We start from the raw sequence: 16,111 nt of genomic DNA, 5'->3' as shown, positions 1-16,111 counted from the left end.
GTGATTCTACAACATTTTGCTATGCTGATGGACAGTGACTGTAAAGTGGTTTATAGGGGGGACCTGGTATAGGGGAGAGCCTAGTAAACATAATGTTCTTCATGTAAATGTAGATTAAAGATTAAAAAAAAGAAAGAAAGAAAGAAAGAAAGAAAGAAAGAAGGAAAGAAGGAAAGAAGGAAAGAAGGAAAGAAGGAAAGAAGGAAAGAAGGAAAGAAAGAAAGAAAGAAAGAAAGAAAGAAAGAAAGAAAGAAAGAAAGAAAGAAAGAAAGAAAGAAAGAAAGAAAGAAAAAAAAAAAGAAAAAAAGAAAGAAAGAAAGAAAGAAAGAAAGAAAGAAAGGAAGGAAGGAAAGGGGGATTTCTCCTTGATAGGATAAAACTAATGGTAAATCAATGATTAATGCATGCTTTAAATATCCTTAATTTTGATCACTTAAAGGGTGTCAGATGATCGGCTATGGAGGTACACTTTTCTGATAATATTCCTTTCTCTTAAAAAAAAAAAAGCATTTCCTGTGTGGTGACCTCCAATGAGTTCTACACAATGGTATAAAGGGCATATCAAAGTGTGGGTAAAGGGTCTGTTTGTGTTTATAATGAAGATCAAAGTCTAATTTGGCTACCCAGAAAATGAACTAAGATATGATATGAAGAAGAACTTCCAACATCAGCACTCTCTGGAAGACTCATACCAGAAGATGATCATCAAAAAACCTCCACAAAGATCCAGGCGATGCTGCAGTTGTAGCTGCATCCATCCCACTGGTTCCTGGACTTGCCATTGGAATGAAGAAGGAGATATCTCAGCTGGCCTGTGCATACAGTAAAACAACAAATTTGACTGGATCTATACTGTTGGAACTCAACCAAGAATTAGGAGAAGTGCAAGTTGTAGTGCTCCAAAATCTTACAACTACAGACTGTCTATGGTCAAAAGAACATATGGGATGTGAACAGTTCCCAAGAATGGGTTGTTTTAATTTGTCTGATTTCTCTCAGACTGTTCAAGTACAGTTGGACAATATCCATCATATCATAGACAAGTTTTCACAAATGCCTAGGGTGCCTAACTGGTTTTCTTCGCTTCACTGGAGATGGCTGGTAATTATAGATCTGCTTTGGTTATGTAACTGTATTCCTATTATGTTAATGTGTGTACACAATTTAGTTAGTAGTTTAAAACCTATACATGCTTAAATTACTCTACAAGAATATATGTCAAAGAAATAATCAATCCTCCCATGTTTTCTTCCATCTGCTACCTCTATAGCTTTTCTTCTTCCTTCCTAATTACAACCCTTAAATAGAATTCGTGCCTCATATCAAATTTACTGAGTATCATAATTCCTCCAAGTGGTAAAGATACCTCAAGACAAATGCTGGGCATAGAAGCCACAGGGCATACATCTGAAAAGAAGTAAAAAGCTAACCTTTTCAAACAATATGGCTTCTCTCTCACTTACCAACTTTACATCTCCCTGTATGGCCCCAGAAGATGACTGGTTAGCCAGAGACGGGTAAGATTCCTCAAGGGAGGAACAACCTAAGACAGGCACAGTCGCATGGGGGGCCATCAGGTGAGAAATTGGGGATCAACAGTGGTGAAGCTTAGAACCTCAACCCCCCTGTTTTGAGAGAAATCTTCTGCATCCATGGATGTTTTAATGCCCTTGTCTAGCTTGGATTAACACATAGTCTACAGGCACACACCTGATCATCTACAATTGCTCTCTTACAACACTAAACTGTTTTCTACCTTTATCTTGCATCTACCTACCACTTCAGCATTTTATTAAAAATAATAATAATAATAATTATAAAGGGAGAAATGTGGGATCCACATATAAATCAAGTATAAAAATCAAATGAATATTCATATTTGACCTGATTGTTTATAGTTCATAATACGTGATCAAAACCGAAAGTTTCTGTGACGACTGCCCTTGCACTGTACACCATGTAAGATCTTATTCACTATGTAAGAATTTGTTCACCATGTAAGAACTTGTTCATTATGCTTCAGAAGATTGGAGACTGATGAGAATTAGGCTTGAGATGGATTAATGATTGTGCATTGAGCGTTGACTCCCCTATACAGAATTTTATTGTTGTTAACAACCATTTGATCAATAAATACGAGAGATGCCCTCTCAAAAATAAATAAATAAATAATGAATAAAAAGAGAGAGATGTGCACAAACTTCTTTTTTTCTAGCAAAGAGTTGGAAACAACGTTTGGAAACCAGAACAGAGAGTTCATCTGAAAATTTTACCTGGTACAAAGTGGGAGAAAATAAAAATACTTTCTAAAGCTGAACAAATAGCTTCTATACTATAGGCTAAGTGGAGTGTTTTTGCCATCCTGTGTCTAGAAGGAGTAATCATTAAAACTAAGGTGATTTTAAAACTAAGCCTCCCATTTTCATGACTTTTTTCATTCTGAAAACTAAGTTTGAGAAGTATTATGGATTTAATACCATGTGACTTTATTTGGTGAAGGGACCTTTAAGGAGGTAATTAAGATGAAATTAAGTCATAGGGGTGGGGTCCTCATCCAGTAAGACTGCGGTCCTTGTAAGAGGTGGAGACAGCAGGAGTGAGCACATCAGGGAGAAGGTGGCTGCCTGAAAGCAGAGTCAGAAGCAACACTGCTGTCACCTTGATCATGAACTTCCAACCTCCATAACTGTGAGCAAATAAATTTCTGCCATTTAAGCCACTGTGGTATTTTGTTATGGAAGCTCAAGTAGACTATAAAAGGAATGGCTGTATCGGCAGAAAATTACCAAGGATGTTTCTAAACCAATGCTTTAATTTTTAATTCACCTTAGTAAACACCATCATACCAAATGAATGCAGGTATAATGCAAACTAACATTTTCATCTGAAAAAAAAGTGTGTACTTGGCTGTAGCTCCTCCACACCTTTATAAAATGCAGAGCTGAGTCAACCTTTCATTTTTTAGACATATTGCTGCTCTTTGTCATTAATTATTTTATCAGCACTCCTTGATCACGTCACCTTGATCATGGACTGATGTGTTCTTATGGGTCACTGATTCTTTCTTTGTGATCTCAGGTAAGGCACTTTGTTTCTTTTAATGCCAAGCCTTTTGACAAAATGGTAATGCTGATTTGGGGACAGGATACAAGATGGGATTCCAAAGTAATAGGTGTAATTACTTTCCACAAGAACTTTGCACATGAGTTAGGGTGGCAGAAAGTAGCCCAGGCCCTTGTGCAGAATAAAACCCTGACAAAGACCTTTATGGATATGTGCACCCTCACCTATCCCTCCCCTCACCTCCCTCCATCCCCCCACCTCCTAATAAAATCTGAAGAAGATGAGGGCTGAGCTGAATATGCTAACCATCCCCCAGAAAGCTTGGGTAGATAGTCTTCAGCTCATTTAGTATTGTGAAGATTGTATTTTTCTTCAGCTGCTGAAAGGACTAACATTTTGCACTAAGGCCAAATTGTTCTTATGGGGGAGATTACCACACATACTCAGAAAAGTGACTTAAGTGACCACTACTAGGCTGGGTGGGGCAGGTGCCACTGATTCTAATTAATTTACCTGAGAACCTAGAAGATGGCAAAGAGTCATGGGAAAGAACATGTGGTATGACAGGAGACAGCACCAGTGCTATTGATGAGGAAATCGAGGTGCACAGCAGAGAAGGGCTCAAGGTCATGTGATCATATATGGACCATCTGGAACTGAAACCTGGAAACACATCCTTCTCACCACACCACAGTGCCTACCATCGCACCCAGGACAATGCCCCTTCCTGAAGGACACTGAGTGCTTGGTGGTACTAACTAGGAGACATTTTTCTTGAGACTTAAAAACTCCAATTTTTGTCTCCTATTAATGCGTTAAGTAGTTCTACTTAACATGTATCTAATGAGTTGCAAATATGTGACAATCAGAGACAACTGGGTGGAGGAGCAGAGACTAGACACAAAATTCATTCATGTAGTTCCTGCCCTCCAAGGACATCCAGACCAGTAGGGGAAAACAGACAGATTTGCAGATAGTACAAGGGAGTATATGAAGGAAGAGCTGGGGATAAGTAACGAGAAAAGCTTTAGAATGAATGTAGACAGCATGAAAATTTAAAGTTGGTGCCTTGGTAATGGTGTGCATGAGAAAGTTTAAAAATCTCATTATACCACTTTGTGAATTGGTAGTTGAGAATCTTCTACATCATATCCAAATTACACACACAATGGCTGATCACCCACAATCAATTACTGTACCATATGTTCAGTGGGAAAAGGAGTTTAAGGAGAGGAGAGGAGAGTAAAGGTCACTTTCTGAATCAGAAACTGTGTCAGTGGTGTGCAGAATGGGTAGAGTTGATGCAGGGATGCTTCCTGGAGAGAGGTGGCTGCTTACTGAAATTTTGAGAAGAGAATGAAGTTATTCAGTTGGCAATACATAAAAGCCTCCAGAAATCTGCCAGGATAAGCCTAATATATATACTTCCTTATTTTTCCCTGCCCTTGAAAGAGTCTGTAGACCAGATGTGGGAAGAGAAGCCCACCTTGAAAGATTTGGCAAGAGGGACCTACATTAAAGTGGAGAAGGATAGCATGCTTTTCTTTCCATGCTGATTCCAAACTCTCTAGATTTAACTTATTTTTATTATATTGTAGGTATGGAAGACAACCAGAAGGCAGAAGGAGACAGCGCAGCCCAGCAACACATGTTGGGTTATAAGTCATGATGCACAGCAGTAAGCAGTATTTGCATAAGCCAGTCTGACCCATTCCTGCCAAAAGGGATTTTGAGTAAAACACATAAAAAACACTTTTTGAGGAAGGCTCCAGAGGGAGAATAAAATGTAGGACTTAGCTGACTGGGGTCAGAAAATCCCCAACAATTGTTAGGATGTGTAGGTGACTCCTAAAAAGGGGTCCTAAGAGGAGAAAGTGGGTAGGAGAAGAGGAGGTGGCTAGCAGCAAAGGTGTCCCTTTTATTTTTCCAGTAGAACCAAAGTACTCATGGATCAGAGACTCCATCTGTCTGTCAACATATTCCAAAAACGAGCCTCCTTAGGTCAAGTTTTCTGTGGAATAGTTTCTGGGATAGAGATGGATGTGCCCAAGTTGAATGGAGAATTGAGGGGGATAGGACTGGACAGAGGAAGAAGTTGAACAGCCATACAGGATCAACAAACACTCCACCCAACTCTGCAGAATGCTCTGGAGTTGAGATGAGCATTCAAGGATGTCCTGATGGAGGCAAGAGGGCCAGTCCTCTGTGCCCCTACAAGATCAGTCATTATATAGCCCCTAGGGAGCAGGTGCAATCTTGGGCAAGGCAACTCTAGGAATTGTTCCCTTTGGCTGAAGGCAATGCCTGGAGACGGGTTCAGCTGTGAGTCATCAGTTACCAGCACAGCAGCTGGGGCACTGAATGCCTTGGTCCTAAAGAAAGTGTCTAGACTTCAGGAGATCTGGGTTGAAGCCCCAGAACTGCCACTTAGTAGCTAGTGACCCTGTAGGAGTCACTTCCCCATTCTGGGCCATTACTTTCTCATCTGTAAATGAGTCAGACAAGATGATACTCAGTATCTCCTCCAACTCTGAGGCTCCATGATTCTAATGGTAGCAGAGTATGTATTGGTGGCAGCAGTCATCTTTCCAGTATTAACTATACTCTTCCACCATCCAAATTTCCATACAATTTTATCTGAAACATTTCATGGCCTCTGCATCTATCCTTCACCTCAAATTTGCTTATTTGTAAGTGAGAAGCATAGTGTTAAATACTATAGAAAAAAGAAGTCTGATGCCATAGGCTGACTTAAAGCCCATTGAGAGTTTCTCACTATTTTCAGAACAAAGTCTCAGACTCTTATCATAGCTTATAAATCCATCCATGTCCTGGTCTCTATCTAATTCTCTAGCTTTATCTCTTAACCTTCTCTGACCCCCACTTTATAATCCAGGCATCATATCATATTTCTCTGTCCTTCTTGGATGCACTGGACCCTCATATACAAACTGTTCCTTTAGCCCAGTACATTCTTCTCACTACCCATCCTCCAAGTCTCAGCTTGAATGTCTAATCCTTTGTAACTCCTTCTGAGCCCTGCTCTCTCATATACATGCTCCTAAAATGCTGCATTTCTTCTGTGAAGGCTTTTATCCATGTGGTTATTGTTTATTTGTCTGTCCTCCCTACTAAACTGTAGGTCATAGAATCACTAGTGTGTCCCAGTGCCTGGTACAGGAAGATAGTTAATAAATGAATGAATGAATGAATGAGATTGGAGCCATTGATGTAGGAAAATTCTGTCAAGCTCTGAGCCCAGGAGCCTACAGGACCCTGAGTGGAAGTGAATGTGTATTAGGCTCAAAGCTAAAGGGTTAGGTATTTGTGTTCAAGCTCGCATTATTGCAGATCTACATACACAAGACCTACACTGAAGTTTCAATACTGCTAATATATAGCTGTGTAAACCTTGGTCTCTTAAATTCCCTGGGTTTCCATTTTTCACCTGTAAAAAGAACAATGCATGCTCTACCTAACTTGTAGCATTGTACCAAGTAAAGAAACCGATTTACATAAAAATCTATCATAACTTATAAAAAACAAATAGAACAGATATTATTAGACCTTATCTACTTAAGAGTGGTGGCACAAGCACAATTGACAGTACAGGAAATTAAAGATTATCCTGGCTTTTAACCAATAGGTCTATAGGGCCTGTAAATCTTAGCTGGTCAGTACAGGAGTTGGCTTTGTGTTAAACTCGATCAGTAGCTAAAATATATCTTAATAATTACCTTATGATAATAATCATAAAGCCCTATACAATAACACTGTGCAATATAGACAAAGCACCTTCTCTATTTAACTAATTATAAACAGGAAGCGTGTTTGGTCAAGGTTAGTGCCTAAATCCCCAGTGAGGCATCTTTGTAGATTATCATCAGCAGCCACAAGCTTTCCTCACACAGGGCCATCTCTGGGTGCTCACTGTCATAGAGCAAAAGCTTTGATGATGTATCTCCCACTCCCAACTGCATCCTTACAGGGAGAGAGGCTGTCTGCTCTTTAGGTCATGCTCTGGACTGTCCTCTTACAGTTTATCAGACAAGAGGCTTCGATCAACCTGATTTCTAGGTTTTCTTCTCATGCTGACATGCTATGACCATTACAATATAGCCTAAAAAGTAGACATTAAGTATTATGAGCTTGTATGTGGGTTCCTTGTACTTAGCTACTCCTGAAATCTATGTTACAGCGAGTGCTGAGCAGAACAAAGATGCATAGCCATCAAGGAAACAGAGGAACCCAGTGAAAATTCTGAGAACATTATGAGATGTAGCCCTGATACGTGGTTCAGGGATGACCTTACAGATCTGTGTCTGAGAACCGTAGTCACCCATAAGTCACCTGGCTTATGGTGACCACAACTGAGGCACCCAGAATCAACAGAAAGAACAAAAATTTAGATTAAATGTGTGGTCTCATTCTACCACTTCCTGGCTGTGTGATTTTAGACAAGCTATTCAATCTATCTGGGCATCTGTTTTCTTATTCATTATATAAAGCTGTCTTGAAGGGGTGTAGTGAGGTAACATGTACAAACAAAGCCTATTCATGTAATAATGAGAATCAGACAGGTTACCAAAAAATCATAGTAAGGCAGCAATGGATGCGGTTTTAACATATCGCTTAAGAGCTGGGGTTGGATTGGAGGGTAGCATAGAGAAATGCAAAATACAAATCAGCCAGTCAAGTTGTAGAAAACAAATGTCTTTGAGTAGAGAGAATTTCAGGAATTATTCAGACATACCATTAAGGTCAAGGAAGTTTACATAACTCGTTCCTACCAGTTAAAGGGAAAAAGAAAACATTCCCAAAGAGCAAAAGTAGACATATTTCTGTAGCCGAAGGGGCTTTTCAAATTTTTGTTTAGATCTGCATGTTAGCAATTAGGAACAAAAGTAGCCAAATTTAGACATATAGTTGTTGAACACTGTTCCTCAAAAACCTAACATTAGGATATGCAGGATAAGGGAGAGGCACTGAGAGCTCCTTGCATTTAGGAAAATAGCTTTATACAAGGACACAACCACACTGATCAGCCCCAACACAGGCTAATGTGAGATGCAGAAACAGATTAAAGGTGGCCCAGAACTAAGCACTCAGCAAAGAAGCTGTGACTGGGGCCAGGCTTAATTGCCTTAGCCACACCGAGGAGGCGTTGATCAAAACAGAGCATTCTGATATGCACTGTCATAAGCTTGCTGCATTTAAAATTGTACCACATATAAGCGATACCCCCTTTTGAAAGTACCTTGGAAAGAGGAACACGTGATAGAAACATGTGTTTCCTTCCTGGGATTGAACATGGAAGAGGTGGGAGAAAATCCCTCTGAGGTAGAAAGCCAGGGGTGGGATGGATGGGGACTGACTCAACGACTGGCTCAAGTTAATGATGAACTAATCAGCATGTCAGCTTTTTTTCTCTGTAGAAATGTAACTGGAAACATGTGTTCAGAGAGCTCTGCATATCTTCAAAAACCAGCGTCTGACAAATGAGTGAGCTTGAAGAATGGCTTTTACACAGAATGACTTTGCTTTATTCGCCTTCCATGTTTTTCATCTAATCCATCAACCATAACAAGCTATGCAAATGCAGACTGAAGTGACTGCTAACTTGCTTGCCATCACACCCGCATGTAATGTGACTTTGCACTTGGTGCTTTGAAAGAGGTTCTGAGAGAAACTGCCTGAGCTGCGACCTCCTCAGGAAGAGACCCCAGCCCTGGTAGGGGACCAGAGAAGCACTGACATCTCAGGCACGTGTGCGAACTGGGAAACTTGCTTCTACAACCACAGACTTACCAACATTAGTTTAATTCGCTGTAAATCATCACAAAATTAATTTGATGTAAATTACCCCAAAGTCACTCCTTGGATCTGGTTTTGTTTCCCCAGTTCCACAAAGTAGATTATGGGGAAAGCTGTTTGTCAAGAGCACCAGGGACTCAATGGTAGTCAATCAGTTGTCTTTTCCATCCCAGTGTTGCAAAGTAGATAATAACCACCCTAATAACAATGACAATGATGATAGTAGTATTCAATGCAGAAACCCACAATCAGCTTGGGCTGATCAAGGCAAAAACCAAGTACCATAATTTAAGATGAAGAAAAGGAAATGATGAAGGGGGTATCTGTAATGAACCAGGAACTTCCACATTTATTATTTTCATGAATATTCCCAAAGCTGAAAGGGGTAGCTGCCATTATTCTCTTTTTACAGTGGAGAAAACTAAGAATGAGAAAGGTTAACTAAATTGCTGAAGATACCACAGCTCTTAAGTGGCACAGACAGGACTCATACCCAGCCCATCACTGTTAGTCTTTTCACCTGTGCATCTGTCTTGTTCATCTACCTTATACCTTAGCTGCTAGGTAGGCTGGAGACAGTCTCATTTGACAGTTCCTTCTCAGGGAACAGAGGCATTTATAAGTCACAAATCAGGGGAAGGAGGGGTGTTGGGGTCTTATTTAGCTGTTGTCAGTCTCCCTCTAATGCCACTTCCAGCAGTGGTTGACCAGGACAGCTGAGTATTACCCACCTGAGTCTCTCTGCTTTGTTTCACCCAGTTTGGCGATGTGGTACATCTCATGATTTGCCCTCTGTCTATTAGCCTAGACTACAGACTTGATGTGTTATTGAAATTTGGGGCTGTGTCCACCAGGAGCTTGGTCTTCAAAATTTGCTTTAAAGAAAAAAGAAGGCAGCCAAGTTCTGTTCTTTGTAATATTTTAAGCAAAACTCATATCAGCTGGTAAGCACTAGATGTACATCAGCATATATATGGCATTTAAATCCATAGACTAGATGATCCCACTCAGCCAGGGAATGAATTTATATTTTATTTTTGCCTATAATTGGAGGCTCACTGTGGAAAAATAACAGGCAGAAATACCAAAAGACCATAACAGAACAAAAAAAAAGTGTTAGATTAAATATTTATATAGGACTTCCTGGAACAGAGTTTAGAGAAAAGAGTGTTGATGGCCTAGAGAGGCCAAAGGGAGTGCTTGGCGGAATGAGTTCATAAACTCAAACGTGCTGGCAACACACTGGGTTCAGCCTGCAGTCCCTCCTCGTCATAGCCCAGGTGAATGAGCTCCAAATCTCAGTCTTTATTTTAGAGCACACATGTTTTCCACTTGCTTCCCCGAGGCATGGAGCATATCCCACCTCTTTATGAGACAGTCTGGATTGCAGGCACTTTGGAGTCAGATTTAGAAAGAAAAGGAATCTTGGAATAGATAAAGCATGAGTGAGACCCTCGGAGCTCCTCACATAGATACATACTTGATAAAGTAAATGGAAATTGAAAAGATCTTAGAATGTTTATCGAAAGCAGAGATCTGTGTTTTGTTTCACTACAACTCTTGCTTTAATTAAGTGGAACCATTTTCCAATCTGAACTTTAGAATTGCCACTGGGAAGGTGGGAATGGTCACGAAGACTACAGGTGGGATTTTTATTTCCTATTTAGATATGGAACGTAACGTACCCTAACCATGAGAATAAGCCTGATAAGCTAAGAAAAAAAGGTTTTTAAAAAAATAATCTATCAGAGCATTAAGAATGAAAGAAAATATACATGAACTAACTTCCAGAAACTGATGAGTACTTCCTAGCAAAATGAGACTCATAGCTGATTTTGCCGCTGGTAGAGCAATGGGAAGAGGAGGATTATGCCATAGATAGAGTAAGGAGCAACCAGTCGAAGTTTTAATGAACTTTCTTTGGTCATGTGTGGGTTGGATTGAAGGATTAGAAAGCCAAAGATCCCCAGCCATACAATGAGTCTGTACTTACACGGCAACGCTTCCAGCAACTCTACGGCCCTTCACCAAATGCTTTAGGGTAATTCTATGAAGGATATGTTATTGCAGGACTGTTGAGAGAGACTCCTCCCAGGTATTCCAGACCTTCACCAAATACATGCAGAGGCTTTCCAAAGCCTGAGGCTGGGGCATGAGAACTGAGGCCATCACCAAGTGGAAGACAGCAGGTGCCAAAGGTTGGAGGTAGACATGATAGCTGAAAGAAATCCTAAGGCACCCCCAGACCTCCCCCTAAATGCACTGCAGTAACCCCAAAAAAACTAAGGACAAGTCAGCAGAATGAAAACAGAGCTGAGGTGTAGGAAGCTGGTAGTGAGCTGGTAGTAAGAGAACCCCTTGCCAATCTGGCAGCTAAATTATAAATCAAAAAGCTGAGTTATAAATGGAAAAATCTTGCAAGTTCTCAAATACCAATACTTGATGAAGGAGAATTTTGTATTTCAGCCTGAAATGTTTTAAGGCAGTGACTAAGTGAATCTAACTAAAACTGCAATAAAACCCAGACCCAGTTCAAATACAGAATAGATTTGACCCATTTCCCTTCCCATCTCACAACAGTAGCCAGACAGAAAAAGGGGATAGTCTTTTCTTGATATAAATACTTATTGAAGTCTCTATTATTCTTCTATACAAAACACTTGGCATACAAAATGAGAAGACATACGAAAATGAAGAAATAGTCAATAGAAACAAAGCAAGAGATGACTCAGATAATGGAATCCTTAGCCAGGGATTTAAAAATATCTACGGAATTCTAAAAATGAAGAGCACAATATCAGAAATGAAGAATTTATTTGATCTACTTAAGAGAAAATTGGCTGAAGACAAAAGATTACTCAACATAAAGTTTATACAATAAAAATTATCTGAACGGAATCACCAAAAATAGTGATGAAAAAAGAGGGGTGGAGTGGTTAGTGGGGATAGCATTCAAAATCCGTGTGATGCTACCAAATGGAGAAGAGAGACAGACTAGGCAGAGAAATGTTTGAAGAAATAATGGGTGAATTTTTTTCTAAAATTTAGGGAAAACATTAGCCCACAGATCCAAGAAGCTCAGCCCTAAGTAGGATATGCACAGAATTTGTACACACACACACACACACACACACACACACACACACACACACACACACTCACCCTTAGGCAAATCATAGAAAAAAACTGGTGAAAACCAAAGCAGAAAAACTCCCTGGATGCAGAAAAACAATGGTAAGAAGGTCAGCTGACTTCTCTTAATCACAAGGTATAATTTAGGCCAGAAGAGCATGGAATGGCATCTTTAAAGTGCTGAAAGTAATAAACCCCCTGGAACTATATATCCAATAAAAATAAACTTAAAGTGAAATAGCATAAGAAAGACAATGTATGTAGACAAAAATGGCATAATTTGTTGCTAGAATACCTGCAGTTCAAGAAATGCTTAAAGAAATTATTCCAGCTCATGAGATTGTGTAATAGGTAGAAGCTCAGAGGCATGAAGGCATGAAGAACAACAGAAAGGATAAATACAGATATAATGGTTCTTCCTTCACTTTTTTTCTCTCTGTCTCCACAATAATATAAATATATGTTTATTAAACCAAATGTATAACAATGGATTTAGTGGTTTATGATATACAGAGAGAAGTTAAATAAATGTTATATGACAAAATAAGAAAAGGCAAGAAAGAGTTAAATGAAATTATGTATTTATGATACTCTTTCATTGGTTGTAAAATACTACAATATTACTTGAAGGTATAATAAGTTAAACATACATATTGTAATACCTAGAACTAGCAAAAATAACGCAGAAACAGATAAGTTAATCAAAGAAATAAAAGGTTATTGAAAATAATAAATTCACACAAAAGAAGTAAGAATAACAGGAAGGACAACAAAATTCAGATGGGACAAATACAAAACAAATACCAAAACAGTAGACTTAAACCCATACACATTAATTGTAAACAGACTAAATGCTCTAATTAAAAGGGAGAGGTTGTCAGAGTGGATAAAAGAACAATACACAACTATAATACAGTTGAGTGTCTATAAGAAATCTACTTAAACGTAAGGACAAAGATAGATTAAAAGGAATAGATGAGAAAAGACATATCATGCATATATCAAGCAAAGGAGAGCTGTAGTAACTGTCAATACCTGATAAAGAAGAATTAAGACCAAAGAATATTATCAAAGATAAAGAAGGATGTTTCATAATGATAAAGGATGAATTCTTCAAGAAGACATAACAATTCTAAATGTATATGTACATAATAACAAGACCTTCCAAGTAAAAACTGATTACTGAAAAGAGAAACAGACAATAATATAATCTACAATTGTAGTTGGAGATATTTATATTTATATTCCTGCCTTAGTACTGAAAGAAAAATAGACTGAAAATCAGTAAGATATAGAACACTTGAATAAAAACAGGAACCAACTTAAACCAATTGACATTTATACTATACATTACTCAGCAACAGCAGGCTGCATATTTTTTTCAAGTGCACAAAGAACATTGGCCAAGATAGTAACATTGGCCAAATGATTGTAACAATGCATTTAAGTCACAATAAACTATGTCAATTGAAATAATACAGAGTATATTATCTGATCACAAAAGAATTAAATCAAAAATCAATAACAATGTAGAAATATGGAAAATCTTCAAATATTTCTCAATTAAACAACACACTTCTAAATAGCTCATGGGGTAAAAGAAAATTGAACTAAATGAAAACAAAAATATAACATATCAAAATATATGAAATATAAATAAAATGATGTTTAGAGAAATGCTTATTGACCTAATGTACTAATTTCTAATTTTTTAAAAGAAAAAAGATCTCGAAAAAATCATATAGCTTTAATAATTACAGTGGAAAGAAGATAAAATTTAACCAGAAGCAAGAAGGAAAAAGTAATAAAGAGCAGAATCAGTAATATAGAAAGCAGAAAAACATCAGAGAAAACGAATAAAACCAAACCTAGTCATTTGAAAATAGCAATAAATTAATAAATTTCTAACCAGAAAAATAAGGAAAAATAAAAGAGAAACACAAATTATCATATCAGGCATGAAAGAGGAGACATCGTAATAGATTCTGTAGGCATTAAAAGGATAATAAGGGAATATTATGAAAAACATTATACTGAACTTAACAGGGATGAATTGGACAAATTCTTGAAAGATGAAAACTATCAAAGTTCACTTCAGAAGAAGTACAGAAACAAAATTACCTAATTTATTAAGGAAATTCAATTTGTAGCTAAAAACCCTCCCACAAAAAAATGTTCTATGCTTTACTGGTCCATATCTTTATTACTAAGCTATACTAAGCATTCAAGGAAAAAAATAATACTAAATTACCAATAACATGACTGAAGTGTGATCAACATTGAATACTCTATAAACATTTAAAAGGACAATAGGGCATATTTATGAATAATTTTATGGCAATAATTTGACAACTTAAATGAAATGGAAAGAATCTTTTCAAAGCACAACTTATAAAAACTAACTTGAGAGGAAATTTAAAACTAAATGACTTTATATCTATTTTCAAAAATTGAATCCATAATCTAAAATCTTTCCACAAAATAAGCTCCAGACCAAAATGATGAAACTGATGAAACATCTACAGAACACACAACACCAATCTTACACAAAGTCTTACAGAAAATTAACAGGGAAGTATTCCTTTCCAACTAATTTTTATGAGAACAGAACAACCCTGAAGCCCATACTTGAAAAATACATTTCTATAAACTTAAGTAAAAATCCCTTAACAAAATATTAGTAATCAGGAATAACATTTGAAAATAAATCAACGTAATTCATTGCATTAATAGAATAGAGGAGAAGAATTATGTAACAACCTCATAAAGGCAGGAAACATATCTGATAAAATTCAATGCTGATTTATGACAAAAAAATCCTTAGTAATTATCTAAGAATATATGCAATGTGGTTCCATTTACATGAAGACTCAGAACAGCTAAAAACTCATCTGTGGTTATGAAAATCAGAACTGTGTTGCCCCTGGTGGGAGCTGGCTTGGGCTGTGTGACCAGCTGGACAGGGGCCAAGGAACCACTGCAGTGCAGGAGCTTTGGGTGGTGGTTGGAGGAGTGGCCACCATTTTCAAAACTTATCAAATTGGACACTTAAGGCCTCAGCATGTTATCTTATGTAAATTAAGTTTTGATCTTTGTAAAATAAACCCATGTGTAGCATACATGCACAGAGGCGCAGATAACGCTCGCTGTCTGCTTGCAATAAGGAAAGAATTGTTGAAAGATGGAGGTGACAACACCTGCATAATTTTTGGATTTTTCCAAACCCATGTATTAAAAAGAGATAAAGTAAGTAAACAGCAAAACCAAGATGGAGGTGACAATAGTTGCATAATTTTTGGATTTTTCCAAACCCGTGTATTAAAAAGAGATAAAGTAAGTAGACAGCAAAACCAAAACCCATGGACAGGATTTACAACAAAACTAGTTGACAAAACTAGTGGATGGGGGCAGAGCACCAACAACCACAGATCTGCAGTTTGTGCAAGAAAAATGGGGCTAAGCTGGGTGCCTGACTGATCTGAAACAAGAGGAACCTAAAGAGCCAGTGTGGAATCACTGGAAAGGGCAGCACATGAATCTGAGAACCAGAGCTGACCTGGAAGCCATTTTCCCCTCCAACAGCAGGTGGTTACAGGGGACCAAACAAACCTATAAAAGTCTAACTGTGGGATTTTCTCCCAGGCAGGACCCTATACCAAGGGCAGACTCTTAGGGGTTAAACCAAAATTAAGCAAATTCAGAAAATAGAGAAAAAAGGAAAGATAAGATGAAAATAAAAGTGGAGAGGAGAAAATCTTGACATATGATATCAATAAGTAAACATGTTGAAGTCAATTACAATGCAAAGCTACTATAAGAAAAAGGAGAATAAGGGTCAGCAAAACATCCTCATAGACAATGAAAAATGCCAGAAAAATGTGTTTTTTTAAAAAGGCAAAAGCGTTATACAATATTTCAAAATGAGCTAGAAGACCTTAGTGGGATACCAGATATAAGGGAAAAGCGTAAGTCAGAATTTGGAAAATGCGGAAATAAAGTGACAGAAAAAAAAAGAAATAAATTTAAAAATCAGTTTAGAAATGAAGACTAAACTATAAGGAACACAAGAGTGAATAAACACAATAGATAATGCTTTAGAAGA

The sequence above is a fragment of the Manis javanica genome, chromosome 15 (assembly GCF_040802235.1).
Source record: "Manis javanica isolate MJ-LG chromosome 15, MJ_LKY, whole genome shotgun sequence".
Lineage (NCBI taxonomy): Eukaryota > Metazoa > Chordata > Mammalia > Pholidota > Manidae > Manis > Manis javanica.
The sequence above is the reverse complement of the archived record's forward strand: the minus strand, read 5'-3'. Positions refer to the sequence as shown.